Raw genomic sequence first — 16,002 nt, forward strand, 5'->3', positions numbered from 1 at the left:
TAAAAAAAATACATTAAATGCTAAGAGCGGCTGTGTTATGGTGAAGGCTTTTTATCTATTGTCCTCATGTGGACATTTTCTTTATTGTCCAGTGTGGTTTAAATTACTTTTACAATGAAAACAATGATAATTTTAAAGGTTGGGGACAAAAAGGTCCTCACTTTTGATTTGACTATAAAATATTAAAAACCTCTTCTATACTCAAATTCATCAACAATCCCTTAAGCTTCTACAGACTTTAACAGTTTGAGATCAACAACCTCGAAGTTGATCTACTTTCTGATAGGTATTCCTGCCATGATTTGCATGAAGAAGAATGACAGTCAGATGGGACCCCAACACCTTCATCTTATTCATTTATTTTTTTGGGGGGGGGTGCTGTTTATTTTTATTTTATTAATATACAATATAGACTTTTGTGTCCCTTTACCAGTTCCTCCTTTTCCCTCTTCCCTCCTCATCAACATCATATCTGTTCATTTGTCTTAACAAGTTCAAGGAATTGTGATCGTTGCCATCACCTTCATTTTACAAATCAGAACTTTGCAGCCCAGCTTTCCAAGCTAGTAGCAGAACCGAGATTGGGACCCAATCTCCTAACAGTCTCGACTACTATTTATAGCTTCAGATCCACCCAGGAGTATTATTAGTAAACTTGTCATGTCTGCTAACTGAACCCGGGAGTTAGTACCACTCTGGCTCCAGGCGTGCTCGAGCTTTCACTCTTCCCACCACCTGGGGGCCTGCAGATACTTCACCCTTTTCTCCCTTTTCGCTCCCCCTCCCGCTCCCAGCGTCCGGCAGGGGGCGCTGCGACTCGCTGGTTCCGCGACCCCTCCCCCGGCCCGCCGTCTATTGGGCCGGCGCGTGACGTCACGCCGTTTTAGCCAAACAAATGGGTTTCGAGGCGAGCGTTGGGCTCCGCCGCGCCGCGCTGGGTGCTCGGTTTGCTTTAGCCGTGCGGAGCGAGCCAGGCCTCCCGCCGCCGCCTCCGCGTCGGGCTATCGCAGCTCCGGGCCAGGCCCCGGCGGGGGCAGGAGCGCAGGTGGGTTGGGGCCGGGGTGGGGCGTGGCGCGAGGGCAGAGCGGCCGGGCTCCGGCGGCGGCCACCGTGGCCGCTCCCCGCCCCCTCCCGCCGCCCGCCTGTGCTCCCGGGGCGCGGGGCGGGTGGGGGCAGGGGCGCCGCCGCGGGGCCGGAGCTCTCGACCCGACCGGCGCGTGTGGACAGGGACCCCGGCGGCCCGCGCCTCCTTCCGGGCGGCTCTCTTCCCGCCCACGGGCTGAGCGCCCCCGCGGACCACGCAGGGGCGGGTGGCGAGCTGGAGCGGGGTCCGGGTCCGGGCTGAAGCCGAGGAGATCACGGATAGGCCGTGAGCAGGCATCGGGCCGGCCCTCCCACCTCCGGCACCGGGGCCGGTGAGGAAGTCGGGCTCTGGGTGGGGGTCGCGTCGACCGGGTGGCGCCCGCCCGGGGCGCGGCCATTCGTCCTTCCCTGTCCCAGCTCAGGTGAGCTGGCGCTTGTCCTTAACCTTCCTCCGGACTGTGCGGGAAGGAGGCTTGGATGCTTCCCTGGCGTCTGGGCTGGCGCAGGTTGACTACGGTTCGCCCCAGTCCGCGATGAAGTCATAGTGCTGTGGGTTCGCGTGTCTGTGACGTCAGGGGTTTCCAGGAGATGGGCCGTGACTTCACTGCAGGCCGGGTGGGGACCTTGGCACGCGGAAGGGCCGGGAGGACCCACAGGGGAGAAGGAAGTTCAGCCTTCTATCAGTGCCTGGAATCGCAGCAGATTTGAATCAGAGTTCGAGATCAGCGTTTTACAATTTTAATGTAATGATTGACAATTTCTTTGACTTCGTTTCGAGCGAGCATTTGTAGGGACCAAGGGAAAACTTCACCGCTGAAGCTTCATTAACAAAAGTCACTGACTAGTTTAGGCATAACAAATTTTATTATTTAACATACTGGGAGGGGCAAAGCACAGAGGAATCATAAGAGTAATTTCCTATTTCCTAATGGGGAACAAAGCTTATATAACAGTATATGTAAGAGAGAAGGTGGAGGGAGGTACAAGCCCCAGAACAATGGCCTGAGACCAGATCTCTTGAAGCTCAGTGGGGGGGAGGTGTCCTCACAGGTGAAAGAAGGAAGGCAGAAGTTAAGTAGGGACATCTTGTATGCAGATGAAAATATTTCAGGTTATCTCACAGCTGCCCTCAAAGAATAGATAGTAGCCAAAGGAGGGGTGCCTCAGACGGAGCCTGGCTGTTTGCACTTATAGATGTAAATTTCTTTCTACAAAAGGACAGCCTTCCAGCTGATCTCGTTTTTTCCAGTCTCCCTGCTTTAGCCATCTTAAAATATGTCGAAGAAATACATTTTGGGACTGAAATACTTTGCTTTCCTATAGTTAATACAGTTTAATACAAGGCACATTTGATTTAGAAAAATCTAAATCAGAGTAGGAAATTTTGGGAGGGAGGGCTTGGATGTTTAAGTGCCTTTCAGGAACCTAACTCGTAGTTTGGTTTGTGATCAGAGTTGCTGGGGGGGGGGGGGCGGGTGGAGGATAGAACCAGATGTAATTAGGTTTGCCTTAACTTTTTTTTTTTTTTTTTGCTAGACATCTGTCTGCTTGTTAGCATTTTTGTAACAGAGTAGCCAGTGGGAGGGAGAGCTTATTTTAGCTTAATTTAAATGAACTTTTTGTCTTGTTAAAAAAAGGGGGGGGGGGAGTTTGAAATAATCCAGCATTCTTCTTAAATAATAATTACCGGAGGATTTCATTTATCCAGGTTGTCCCTGTCTCACCATATGGTATCATGGATAATTGAGGGTCTTCTATGGTTATAGCTCAGCAACAAGCCTTTTTCTTGCTTTCTTATGCAGACTGGTCTATAACTTAATATAATAACATATCCCAGGACTGCTTGTCTGAACAGGTAACAAATTTTGTCTGTAGTGCTTTCAAATGTGAAATACAGAATTTTTTAAAAAGTGATTTGTCTATGAATATTGTTTTTCTTCCAAAGCTTTCAAAAGAGATCAGACCAGAAGAGAAGCTATTCACTTGCCATACTGACTCTCTTCATGTATTCCAGCATATCAGTACTTTAATAATTTCCTCCTCTCTGTAGAATCATGTAAATATAATCTAGTTCAAAAGGTAGATGGCTTAAAATTGAAACATAATTACAATTAGGGTCTTGAGCAGGAAGCTTGGGTAGTTATCCTGGGTAGGTATTCTCAATCCTTCTTCACTGACCTTGACTTATAATGGTAGGGAATTTTTTGTTTTGTTTTCTAATACTTCCTACTCTACTCTTTAAAGGTGATTGATAAGATATTGTCTCTCTGGATTTTGCATCAACATGCAGATGGAAGTTATACTATGCCTATTACAGGAAATGAAAGCAAAATTTACCTGTTAATTCCTATTGGATTTGACTGGAAGTTCACAAAACAAGGCTTTCTCTTAAATCTTAAACCTTGGGAATTTGACAACATTGTGTGTACTACTGAAAGTTGTTTGTCCTCCTCCCCCTCCCCCCTTTTTAAGAAATTGGGAATTGTATGGTGACAATGTTGAGTGAAGATTCTAAAGATAAAATTTGAACTTTTGGATTATGAAAGACTGAATTAACATGTAATTGCTGATATTGGTGGTTTTAATCAGCCTACTCTTAAAGATGAAAGGATTGAGGCAAGATAATAGGTAATTCAATTGAAAGAGGTACAAAAAGTACACTTGGATGTGTCTTTACCAAGTAGTAGCCATTCTGGGGTAGGCTACATGGCTCTGTAAATTAAGAGTACTAGTGTGACTGGAAAGGGGATGAAAGTCAAACTAAATGTGAATTAAAAGACCTATTATAGTTAATGATGAATAAAATAGCTGCTGCTTGGCAGTGCATTTTTTCTCTCTGTTGCTTAGCAGTTACGAAGTTTTTATTTTTCCTTATGGAAAATGAGTTAATAGGTGGAGAGTAAATGTCTTAGTGTATATATCTGATGTGACTCAGGAACAATGACATGTATTAAAAAAACAGCTTAGGGCTGGCTGGTTAGCTCAGTTGGTTACAGTGCGGTGTGGTAACACCAAGGTCAAGGGTTCTGATCCCCAGCACCTGCCAGCTGCCCCCCCCTTGCAAAAAAACAAAAAAAACCTCCCAGCTAATATGTATCATTGTATAACTATTTAACAAGCCATAACTCTTATGAAACATTTTTACAGTCTGTTTGTACTTTTGGCAGGATGTTTTTCACCCACGCTTTGCAGTTTTGAGTCTGGGAAGGAGCTTTTACTTCTTTTTTTTCTTTAAAGATGACCGGTAAGGGGATCTTAACCCTTGACTTGGTGTTGTCAGCACCACACTCACCCAGTGGGCTAACTGGCCATCCCTATATGGGATCCAAACCTGTGGCCTTGGTGTTATCAGCACCACACTGTCCTGAGTGAGCCACGGGGCTGGCCAGCTTTTACTTCTTATAAATGGTATTATGGAAATCTATTTGCGATTGGGCTTATTGTTTTAAGACTGTTTATTTGCTTATAGCATTCTAAATCAACCAGTCATTAGTGATGTGGCATCTTCCTCACAGATAAAGGCAAATGTGAAGAATGAGAGTGGTATATTTTAGAAATTCCTTAGGATCTGTGTATTAGATCAGTTATTTCAACATAACGTATTAAGGATTTAAATTCTTATAAATTTTCTACTTTATTTTCTAAACTTAATTTATGCTCATCTAGTTTAATTTGGACACTTGATATTTTAGTAAACTTCAATCTTGTTTTAGTATTTGTTTGAGAGAGAACATACTTATCTGTAGAGACATCTTTTAGTGTTATCTTCCAAAATTTGCAGCTGTTGAGAACCAGATACTTTGGGGAAGCTACTATGGTATAATGAATGCCTTCCTTGTTAGGTCATGTGTGACAAAAGCAAAATTCAGCAAGTGCATAATCTGCAGTCCTTTCGAAGCAACAACAACAAAAAACAACAGATTAACTCCAAAGGCATTTAGGTCATCTGGAAATTGAATTCCTGTCAATTCTTTGCATAACTTATTTTCTCTCCTTTAGTTCATGCTTATGGTATTTTAAAGCTGATGAGCATACTCTTGTTATCCAGGAGAGTGTTAATAATGAAGATGTAGGTGTTTCTTATGTTAAACGAAATTATCAACCTTTCATTTCCAACTCCTTCTTCTAGTTAGTGCTTTATAGAAGAGGCTCTAGATCTTCCCTTTTTAAATATTCAGCTTCAGAAATCTAGCTTATACATTTCATATCCTCAGTATATTGTAGGTGTAAATGTGAACTATGCACTGTGTAAATTATTACATTATTATCAGGCACAGGTTTCATTCATCCAACATTCGAGTACCTCTGTGCCAGGTACTCAGCCAGGGGCTGTGAAAATGGATGAAATGTCCTTGCTGCAAGGACCTTAACATTCCCTTGTCATGGAGGGCTTTGGGTCTGAGAGGCTAGAATTTGGGCCAAGAGGATGAACCATTTATATCATTCCAGATTGGCCAGAAGTTTCATCTAAATGTCAGTTTATGGAACTCAGGTAAAAAGAATAGGGAATAGATTATTATGGCCCAAGACAGACAAAGGCCTAGACTCCACAGACCTGGATTGTGAATGGAATTTAGTGAGCTAGCACTTTCTTTTAGGAAAGAACAAGTGTTCAAGGCCAGAACTAGTCTACGTAGGCGATCTAAAATTAGAGGTAGAAGAAGGATAATCCAAATATCTGTTCTCTTTCCTTTCTCAGGCATGTACATACCTTCTTTCTCTTTAAAGTCATCCTTTTCTTTAATTGATGAACTTGAGCCTCTCATAGCCTTCATTTCCAGTCTTTGCTTTCTTTCCTAACATTTTACAGTGAAAAATTTCAGTCATGACAGAACAGTGAAAGAATTGTTTGTATGTTGAGTACCTAAATACCTAGATTCTGTAATTCATAGTTTGCTGTATTTGCTTTTTACCTATTTATCTTATCCCTCTTTTCATTCATCAGTCAATCTTATGTTTTTTATTGTATTTCAAATTAAGTATACTGTACACCTAGATACTTCAGTATGTCTGTTATTAATGATTTGTTTAGTTGCTTTTTAGGTAAAACTTCTATACAGTAAAATGTACAAGTCTGTGTATACCATTCCCTTAGTTTGAAAAAGTTCGTACATCTGTGTAACCCATGCCGCTGTCAAGATGCAGAACGTTACCATTATCATAAACAGTTCCTTCATGTATCTTCAGATTAATTTAATTAGCTTTTTAATCCCCTGCAATCTTACTTCCACCAGTTTCTTCGGAAATTTCCTGTTCAAAGGACCTACTTTATTAGCAGCACTTTTGGGTGGCGTTATGTTTGGTGTTCAGAGTATAAAGAAATGAAGAACATGGCCCCTGCTGTCTTTAAGCTTATACTTTAGTTAGTTGTCTGAAGAGAGAGAAATAAATGTTACATGAATTTAGAGGAGGCGACTGGGACTTCCAGAGAAGGCTTCCTAGGTGTAGGTCTTGAATTGAGCTTTGCTGTGGTCTGAATGTTGGTGTCCCCCAAAATTTGTATGTTGGAACTTAATCCCCCAATGTAATAGTATTAAGAAGTAGGGCCTTTAGTGGTTGATTAGATCTTGAGGGCTCTGTCCTCATTAATGGGATTAGTGCCTTTATAAAAAAGGCTTGAGGGAGCCCTTTACCCCTTTCACCATGTGTGGACATAGCAAGAACTAGCCATCTCTGAGGAAGGGGCCCTCAGCAGACACCACATGTGCAGATGCCTAGATCTTTTTGTGAGCAATAAATTTCTGTTAATAAATTACCCAGTGTAAGGTATCTTACTATTGCAACCTGACTGGATTAAGACAGGCCTTTATTTAAGGATCCAGAGAAAATCCTTTAAAAAAAAAAAAAAAAAAAGACTGATTAGAAGCTTTGGTTTAAATGGACAGTGGCAGACAAGGGTGGTTTGGACTAGATTTTGGAGGGAGTTCGAGTATTCTTCTGAACCCAGTGACAATTTTTGCGAAAGGAAGTAATGTGAAAAGTCGATCTTTTATTTAAATCTTTATCCTGTTTGTCGTCTTTGGTACTTAATTGTGTAGAAGACATCCTTTTTTTTATTTTTTATTTATTTATTTTTTTTAAGTATTCTCACTTGGTTCTTCACTTACGTCTGATTTCTCAACTTTGCTGGCAATTCTTTATCTACCAGATCCAGACTGTCTAAAGCTCTGTTCTTGACCCTTTATTGTTCCATATAGTCCAGCCTTTGCCTCTTAAGGCTTCTCAGTTGTTACTCTTTCAGCAGGTCATACCTACATCTATATCCATAAGTTATTAATTTTTAGGTTTCTAGCTCCTAAGAAAATGCTTCTTTTGTATATCCCTGTTTTCTTTGCACTTACCATTCAAGAATCTGTAGTAAGAGCATTTGCTCTAAGTAGTTGTAGCAAATTGGATTTACTGAGAGAGAAAGATACATAAACTTTGGGCTCAATGAACAGATTAGAATAAAATGACCTTCTAGGAACAAACCTCAGGATGACAATGTAGAATTTGCCTGCTAAGGGGGCTATTGCCATCACAGACCCTGGAACCATGTTGTTGAATCAGAAAGCTACTGCCACTGTAATCTGGCAGAAGTTTAACTTCCTTGGGTAGAACTGTCATTTCATGTTATTTCTTTCTGCCTTCCACATTTTATGCAGGTATGTTTTCTTGTCCACACTTAGGTCATATGTGAAACCTTAGCTTCAAGAAGTTCATGTGAGAACTTGATTGGTCTGAGTCTCCAGTATACTCAGTTCGTGAAAAACTGAACTCATTTTCTCCAGATTCCTTCAGTGTGACAAAGTTAAGCCTTTTCTAATTTTGCTGTTTCTGTCCAAAGACATGGGTATTGTTCAAGTTTTTTGAGGTAGAAACTAGTGAAAGCAACTATCATTTAGATTTTTTTATGATAATGTAACAGAAAACCAACTCAAATTCACTGGCTCACAACATTGAAAAGTCTAAAGGTGAAGCTTGATTCAGTTGTCCTTCCATGATCAGACCTCATCTTTTCGTTTATTTTTTGAGCTCGGCTTTCTTGGTATTTGTCCCTTTGTGGTCATGGCATGTTTGTTGTAGTTCAGTCCCAAGTCCAGAGGAAGGGAAGGAGAGGCAGGGAACCTTTTTTGTTCCATAGACCCTTTTGGCAGTTGAAAGCTTATAGGCTCCTTATCTGAGAAGTATTTTTAAGGAAAATACACAGGACGACAAAGAAAACCAGTTATGTTAAATTACAGTTATAAAAATATTTTTAAAAATTGTGATAGAGTAATATGTGCTTCCTTATTAAAAAGATTTAGTGTGAGCCTAATCATTTCTGAGTGGTAATGAGCATTATCACTGTTGGGAGATATCTGCAACCAATGATCATGTGATAGGAAAATACCTGCGATTTCTACTGATGACAGAGTGACAGGTATTGCTAATACTGTTCTGGTGTAGTACCTGCGTTCATGGTAGAAGGAAATGCTAAATTTCAGTTGGAGGATAGTGATGCTTGGAGGGTCTGTGAGCCTCAGCTTATGAACCACTTCTAGAAGAGAATTTCTGTTCCCAGAAACCCAAGAAATGTCTTCTTGTGTCTCATTAACTTTGGGTTATATTGACATTTCTGAACCAACCGCCAAGGCCAGAGAAATAGGATATGCTGATCGGTTTATCCAGCCTGGGCCTACCTCTCTGGAGCTGAGGGTCATTCTTACCTGAACAGCATGCTGAGAGAGGAGTGGATTCACTAGGGAAAATCAAGGGCCAGTGAATTCCCAGTAGCGAATAGCAGATGTGCATTATGTCATCCTTAGTCCATCTTTTCTCCTTTGCTCCTATAGTCAACCAGTCATTAAATTTTAGTGAATCTTTCAGTCTCTGTGCTGATATTCTAAGCCTACTGTGTGGAATGTGTGGGGTTGTCCATTGGATTGCAAAGAAAAAAAATACTAGAATTTCTGTTTATTTTTCTCATCCTTTTAGCATTTATTTTTACATGCATTTTATAATGTATGTAAAATAGTACAGAGGTATATGTATATCTGTCATTTATAAATATGTACACATATTAGTGCGTACATTTTAAAAAATGTTTCAAATAATGGGAATGGGAGAATCAGAAAAGTTTTGTTAGAGCAAAACTTTTGTTAGAGAATAAAAAGTTTTGTTAGAGAATCAAAGTAACTTTTGTTAGAGCAGTGTTGTCCAACAGAAATATAATGTGAGCCACATAAGTTTAAAATTTTCTAGTTAGCTTCATTAAAAAAGGAAAATCAGGAAAATAATTTTAATGTTATTTAACATAATATATCCAAAACATCACGATTTCAACATATAATTGATATTAAAAAAAAAACTGAGATAGTTTACAGTCTTTTTCATATGAACTCTTTGAAATCCAGTGTGCATTTTATACTTAAAGCACATCTCAACTCAGATTAGTGATATTTCAGGTGTTCAGAAGCCACCTGTGCTTAGTGGCTGCTCTATTGGCTAGTACAGATCTAGACCAATCATTCTGAATTTAGATTTCCATAATTGTCACTGTGATTGTTTTCATAATTCCATTATTTGCTCCCTTCAATCTTTTTTGTACATAGTTGCCAGGTTAATTGGACAAAAATTCCCCTGGGATGATGTTACTCTCCTGAACAAGAACCTTCTCAAGGTTTCTGCAACATCATGTTTAAAGTAGCTTTTAAAGGGGCTGGCTGGTTAGCTCAGTTGGTTAAAGTGTGGTGCTGATAACACCAATGTCCAGGGTTCAGTTCCTGTTACTGGCCAGCCACCGAACAAAAGTCTTAAGACTTCATTAGATGGTCCCACCCTTTCTCTCCATTTTCTGGGACACTCTGTAGCATACCTAGTACTCAGGCAGTTTCCCCAGCCTTGCCTTCCCCTTTATGTTTCTCCAAATGTAATCATCCATTATAAGAAGCCTGTTCCCGTAAAAGCTCCTTGAACTCCTCAGTTCCTCTGTAATAACCTTTCCATTTCCTCGAACTCCTATGGTGTATATTGAGTACTTAGCCACTTAGCACTTTGGCACTTCATTACATGCTGCTGTTTATTGCTCTCTAATTGTTCATGTGTAATAAGGCTTATCTCCTCTACTAAATTCTAAGCTTCATATCTTATGTCCCTAAATTGTAGGCATGTAATTGAAGATTTAGCTTTTCCTAATCTTTAATAAGGAGATAGCTGGGCTATTTAAATATGTAGCTTTAAATTTTTTTGAAATTGTTTTGTTTTCTACTCTGCTGGTTAACTTAGACACCTTTTAGCAGATTCAGTATAGGAGTTGGTGTATTAAAAGTGTTCATTTGCTTTTTGAAAATTAAAAAAAATTTGTGTATAGAATAGTTCATTTGAAGCTATAAAATCATTCTTGGAACTACATACGGGAGTTATTGATTAGCTGGAGTTTCTGAATATGAAATTTGAGTTTGATAAGGAAGTCTCAAAGGACACATTTGCTCTATTGTCCAGGAGCCAGGAGAGGCCAACTTGTTTCCAAAGTAGGGCAAGTATTTCAAATTCAGTCATCAGTATTATTCTCTGGAGGTTCTCAGTACTTTCGACAAACCCCAGTCACTTTAGCTCTAGGGAATAGGTTTCTTGAATTCAGGCTGTCTTTTTTCCTAAATGAAGAGCTCTAACCATTATCATATTATTTTAGCTCCTTTGGGTTACTGACAAAAGGACTATCAAAATGTATCCTGAAAATAAGTCCAAAGTAGATTTTGAGCTTTATACTTTAAGGAATCATTATCTTTCATTAGACATTTTCTATGCCTGTATTTTATTTAACATGTAACATGATTAGCTTGATAAAATAGTTATATACCAACCTTTAAGTTGTAAAATTTCAAGGCCTTTTTATTATTTACTGAAAAAGTATAGTATATTTTATATGCCAGGCCTTTTGCTAAGTGCATTAGTTAACTTCTGTCACTTATTCTCACAGTACAGTTTTACAGATCTTATTTATATTCTTTTAGTAAATAGCAGTTTTTAAGAATTTATTCTTTTGTCTATTATTATCCTTTTTTTTTAACTCCTTGTGTGTGTCCTGCCCTGCCCCCTTTTTTGGCAAATATCTTAAATAAAATTGATAAAGTCCAAGTAAATATTAACTTTATTGGAGAGTTTACATTTTTGTTTTATTAGCTGGTGGAAGTTTATAACTTTTCTTCAAATTAAAATGTAACTTTACATTCCAGTTGCATATATTTTTGAAGACTATATAGTATAAAATATTTTTATATTTAAATTCCAGTAAAAAAAATTTTAGAACTACTTTTTTTTTTTCGTTTTTACAATTTGATGGGTCTTGAAATTTAGGTGAAAACTTAAACCTTATTAGTTACTGTTTTCTTTCTGAATCTAAAAAATGAATTATTTTACTTATTTATTTTTTTATTTAAAAAACTTATGGGTACAGAGATGATTCTGTGTACAGTATGAGATGATCAAATCAATATTATTAGCATGTTCATCATTACAAATCATAACTATTCTTTGGGACCCTTATACGGTTACTCCCTAACTTGCTCCCCCTTTCCCACCTCTAGTAACTATAGGTCTCTTTTGTTCTCTCCTGAAAGTTCAACGTTTTATTGTGGTCTTTTTCTTTTTCCTTTTCTTTCTGTCTTTCCTTCTATCTGTCTTTCCTTCTATCTGTCTGTCTTCCCATTTATGAGTGAGGACATGTGGTATTTCTCTTTCTGTTCCTGGCTTACCCCCCTCTCCCACCTCTGGTAACTATAGGTCTTTTCTCTCCTTCTGAAAGTTCAGTGTTTTATTGTGGTCCTTCCTTTCTTCCTTCCATTATGAGTGGGGACTTTTTGTGCCTGGCTTATTTCACTTAACATAATTTTCCCCAAGCTTATCCATGTTGCTGCAAATGGCAGAATTTCGTTCTTTTCTTGTGGCTGAGTAGTAGTCCATTGTGTATATATATCACATTTTCCTTATCCAATCATCTGTAGATGGAAACTTAGGTTGGTTCCATGTTTTGGCTATTGTAAATAGAGCTGCGATGAACAAGGGAGTGCAAGTGAAAAATGAATTATTTAAAATTTTCTTCTTTTATTTGATTTAGGGACTTAGCCTCTGTATTATGAGTGCTCTCAGTCGCCTAAAATATTGTTGTATATGTTACCAAAAAAATCACCTTGGTTCTTACTGTTTCTATTTTGTGAATCTTTACCTTGTCTATCTTGCTTGAATTTCAATTGTCCTATTTTAAAATGAAGTATGAAGAGTTGTAAAGCTTCACTTAAGAATTGTTCCTTTGTGAATGTTTGATGGTATTTCTCCCGCTTCCCCTTCTAAGGGACATAAAAAGAAGGGAAGCATGCCTCTTTAAAAGATATAATTAATTTGAAAATTAAAGTCTGCTTGGTAGCTCATTTGTTGGACTACTTAAATATTACAGTTTTATTTTATTAAAGTTCTTTTCATGTGTCCCTAGTGTTTCCAAGCATTCCTTGAACTGAACACTTGTTGAACTGAACACTTGTTGAACTTTTCTCGTGTTAATGGATCTTATTTAAATACGTATTACCTTCTGACTACAGACATAATCCAGAATCTGTCAAGAGTCTTAAGGTTTTGCACTCTTGAATTAAGTCCTTTAAGGACTGGTCTGATAGTTACTAACCTTTATTACGTGTAGAATCAAGAGCGACCTCTATATTCAATCAAAATTGGTTAGAATTGAATTTGAGTAACCTCTGTTCTTGTATTTGTACTGCTTATTTAGTATTCTCGGAGAGCGATGTATGAAATTAATTTGATTACTCCATTTTTTCCCTACAAATTGATAACTTAGAAGTTAGGAGAAAATTAATCTCTACCTTTTCCCCTTCCCAGTTTTTAAGAAATGAGTGTAACTTCCCAGTTTTCCACTTACAAAGCATAAATAGTTAGTTTATTGGTTTATTAAAGTAACAGTGATACCATTCTTGAAGAGTCAACATGAATTCAATTTAATATCCTTGGCAGACCCAAACTTAGTTTTTTCCTCCTTTGGAAGAAAACCCTGTTAAGCCTTCATTAGTTAACCTCTGTTAAGCCTTCATTAGTTAACCTCAGTGAAATTACTGTTTTCTTTAAGAAGTTTGCCATTTGTATTGTATGGTTATAGTGTAGATATCTTATTAAAAGAAGTAAAACTTAATTTTGATTTTATTTTCCCGTGCATTGTATTTGTTTCTAAACCGTTACTGTTGAGTTCAGTCAGCAAACATTAATTGTGTGCCTAGTTTGAGCTTTCTACATTTGAATGGCCTTTTAGTCTATGTTGCTCAAGTTCTGCTTTATAGGATAACACAAAAAACTGTATTGGAAAGTGTGGTCTTTTCCCTCAGGAGCATTTACTTTGAAAGGGTTAATGATTATTGTTTGTACCTACACGTGTTCCAGAGGCCCCAAACGAAATTTCCCTGCTAGTTACTAGAACTTTCTAAAGGGTTAGTGATTTTGTTTGTAACCCTCCAACCCTGTTAGAAACAATTTGATGTTTGTACTACTGTCAGCTAGAAGGTATAAATGATGTCTCCTTTATGGGGTTTAATGTATGTATTTATCGCTTAAGAAGTTGTTTGTAATTGGGATGGGTCAATAGAAGATTGGTGGCTTATACCTTATGTTCTAGATAGTCATCTTTTGGCACTGGTATGAGAAACAGGGTTTTCAAAAAGGAAAATCTAAAATTTTATGGATATTTCTAAAGTAAAGGAACATTTTTTATTTTGTAATTTAACTGTAATCATTACTACAAATGAATATGTGAAAATGGAATATAAAATTATATACATTAATCATAGCTGCACAAAAATAGGCCAAGACTCGGGCAGCTGACTCAAAACTAAGTGGTCTAGTTAAGAGTAAGATTTTGAGTAAGTCTTGTTTTGTTGTTTATGCCATGAAAATGTTAATAGGGTTTATATGTGCATAGTTTTAAAAAGTGTTTAGAAAACTATCTAAAGTCATTTTGATACATTTCTCAGAAATCCTCATTTTATTTCAATTTCTAATCTGATTCACAGACTTTCAAATGTTCATATTTGTAACTCTTTAAAATTTTTACTCCTCTAGCAAGAAAGAACCTTTTATATGATTCCCTCAGCTAATCAGAGAAAAGGCTTGTTGGCCTTTTTGATTTATCTAGCTGCTTTTGTTTGTTCTACACCAAGAGCAGATAATGAGAAAACAAAAGATATATAGTGTATGTTTTCAACAGCAGAATTACCCCAATGCTTCTCTTTTTGGTTGAAAGGTTTTTTTGCCCTTCTCCCTTAAAAGAATAGTTCTCAGCATTGTCTTTCCACTTTCCCGCTTTCAATATGTCATTTTTCTTCTTTGTCATTTTTGTATCTAGTGTTTCTTCTGGTAATTAGTTCAATGGGGGATCATCTTGAGACCAGCATCTAATATAAATCTTCAATTCATTACAATCTGCATATACCAAAATTTCCAAAAAAAATTTAAAATGAGTATTTAATAGGATTAAAGAACATTTAGTTTTTAGATAATGTGTTCACATGGTTCAAAACACAAAAGGTAAAAAAAAGTGCGTTTTCTTCCTTCTGTCTCCGGCGGGCTTTTCTTCTCTCTGGAAGCAACCAATGTTACTAGTTTCTTATCTATTCTTCCAGTATATATGTTCTATTCTCCCTACCTTTTTAAAAAACAAATATGATAGCATACTCTACATGCTGTTACCTTGCCTTTTTTCACTTAACAGTAGCTAGACTTAGACATTCTTTATTGGTACATAATGTATTTGTGATAGAAACCTAAAATAAGTTTCTTAACAAAAAATACTTCTCTTATATAAGTTCTTATACGTGGTCTAGGGCTGACATAGCACTCATGGGTTGCTCTTTTTCTCTTACCCTTTTGCTCTTTTTAAATTGAGGCATGATAAATACAGTACAATGCACAGATATTAAGCGGATGGTTCAATGAGTTTTGGCAGTTGTATATACCTGTGTAACAAATGTTGTAGTCAAGATAGAGAGCCATCCAGTCTATCCTCATTTCCCTCCCTCCCCTGCCCCCCTCCATCACTTTTGTAATTGTCTGGGCTCTTTCTATGCTGCTGCTGTTCTGTGTGTGTTACTGGCATCCTCACTGACCTAGCTGGGTCTCCAGCTATTGCAACCCATTCCAAGCAGCAGGATGCAAGAAGTGGCAAAGGTTACATGTCAGCCTTTTTAAAGGAAGGTTTCTGGAAGTTGCCACTTCACAGCACTTCCAATTATTTTTCCAATTATGTGTCATTAGCTAGGACTAGTGTCATGGCCACATCTGAATGCAAAGGAGGTTGGGAAATTCAGGCTTAACTTTTTTCTATTCTAAATAATGCTGCAGTGAATAACCTGATTCTTATGTTGTTTTATGAGATAAATTCCTAGAAGTGGAATCTGCTGTGTCAGTATTTGCAGTTGGAGAGTACACCTATTTTTTCCATATGCTTGCTGACAGTTTTTTATATTTGCTAATCTCAGAGGTAAAAAATTATCACAGGGCAGCTCTAATTTGCTTGATAGGACATTTAGGCAGAGAAAGTACTTCTCTTTTTTAACATATTGACAGTGCCTTAAAAACATAGACTACACAGGTAGCTAATGTAATGCTAAGTTGGGGGAAGTAGGAGTTAATCTTAATGAAAAAATAAATTAGGGCATAAGGTTAATTCAGCATTAAATTTTTTTGTCCTCTGTTTTCTCTCATGTATATTCTTTAACGTGTAGAAACATGTTTTCAACTTATCTTGAAAAGAAAGTAACCAATAGATGTATCCCATTTGGTTTCTTCTTTTATATGATATATATATTTTTTGTGGTTCTCAACTTTCTCACTTTTTATTCTCCAGTTGCTAAATGCGTTCAAATAATTTGTATAAAATGTATTCTGCTAAAGCTAATTTTTAAA

The 16,002-nt window shown here is 37.8% G+C and overlaps 1 protein-coding gene across 2 annotated transcripts in view; it reads left to right on the forward strand.

Moving 5' to 3' along the window:
* Positions 1-902: 902 nt before the first annotated feature.
* FBXO34 (F-box protein 34) overlaps positions 903-16,002 on the forward strand; it is an 82,645-nt gene continuing 67,545 nt past the window's right edge. The window contains exon 1 of one of the 2 annotated variants that reach the window (XM_063091476.1): positions 903-1,045. The gene's annotated coding sequence lies outside the window, so the exon portion shown is untranslated. Of the gene's footprint in view, positions 1,046-1,307; positions 1,416-16,002 lie in introns of those variants that run through there. The other variant, XM_063091477.1, reaches the window with a different exon arrangement.

This window comes from Cynocephalus volans, chromosome 3 (assembly GCF_027409185.1).
Source record: "Cynocephalus volans isolate mCynVol1 chromosome 3, mCynVol1.pri, whole genome shotgun sequence".
Taxonomy (NCBI): domain Eukaryota; kingdom Metazoa; phylum Chordata; class Mammalia; order Dermoptera; family Cynocephalidae; genus Cynocephalus; species Cynocephalus volans.